We start from the raw sequence: 1,399 nt of genomic DNA on the forward strand, positions 1-1,399 counted from the left end.
CCAAAAAAATAGATGACCTAGTTGAGATTTCAAAAAACCCATTGGGAATCTAAGAACAAAAATCAATCTGGTACAAAAAATGAGGGTTTTGAACAAAAATGTTCTTGCTGCAAAACAAGCCACAAAAATGGCAAAAATATGCAAAAAAGAAGAAGACAGATTTGAACAAAAATAGGTTGCAGAACTAAACCAGAAGTTGGTGGATTTAGATTTCTCAGAATGGAAACTGTAGTTGGATTATAGAGAGAGTTGGAAGCAAATATGCATGTAAATAATTTTGAAAATAAAAGATAGATAATTTCAACTAAGAAATTGTAATTAAAAAATTTATAGTATTGGCTCTGATACTATATTATGAAGTAATTGTAAAATATTTGCTTGATATTAACAGTGATCAAGAGATCAATTTATACAAGAGACTGAATAATGTTTCCTTAAGAAACAATCATAAATAATAGAAACATTCTATTCTAGAAATAGAAAACCAAATATTAGAAACAATCTAATATTTACAAAAGATTACAATAGATAATCATTAGATACCAAATGAAGATAATAGAAACTATTTATTGTCATAATATTTTTTACCCCATCTTTTTATGGCAATAATTTTGTTCATCTGTGATTGGTACTACAGAAGGTGGGTAGAACTATTTGTAAACCCCAACGCAAGAGAAGGCACAAGAAACTATGTCATTGCCAACACATTGCAAGGTTGGTAGTATGTTGCAGTTGAGGCAAGGAAAGTGTCAAGACAAGGGAAGGCTAGGCAATTGCATGAATAGTCCAGGTGCCTTGTTTTGTGCTTTTACATTTTGCATACATTTTGGTTAAGTTGGTTATCACTCTCAATGAATTTTTTCCTCAGAAAAGGAGCAAGGGAGAGTTTTTGCATGAAGTGTGTCCTTAAAACTGGGTGCTTGCAAGGCAACGTGTTGGGCTTGGAGGTTTGATTTTATGTTTGTGAAGGGTTCAATGATTTTGGCTTGAAAATTCCCAATGCAGCAATTTTCAGCCTTATTTGTGCATATGCAGCCATTTTCAAACATGTCAATCTTATCAAACATATCTCTTTTACTGTAATAAAACATCTCATAGTTAATAGAATAGCATTGGGCATCAAATGTGTTGTAACAAAGTTGTTCCAAAAATCCATATCTGAGAACTTTGACTTTGAGAAAGAGGTCGATGGGATCAAGCAAATTGTTCCAATTGTGGGCACCTTTTATATCTCTCCATATGTCACGTAGCTCAGCCTACCCTCCTCCTTCATAATCAGCTACAAAAAGCATTGAGTTAGTCTAGGAAGTGCATAACCCAATGTTTTCTTCTTCAAGCTAAGGCAATGAAAATATCACCATTTTATGCTAAAATGGATATACTAGTGAATGAAATCAAT

The sequence above is a fragment of the Cupressus sempervirens genome, chromosome 8 (assembly GCF_028749045.1).
Source record: "Cupressus sempervirens isolate cs-2001-9-10 chromosome 8, ASM2874904v1, whole genome shotgun sequence".
NCBI classification, from domain to species: Eukaryota; Viridiplantae; Streptophyta; class Pinopsida; order Cupressales; family Cupressaceae; genus Cupressus; species Cupressus sempervirens.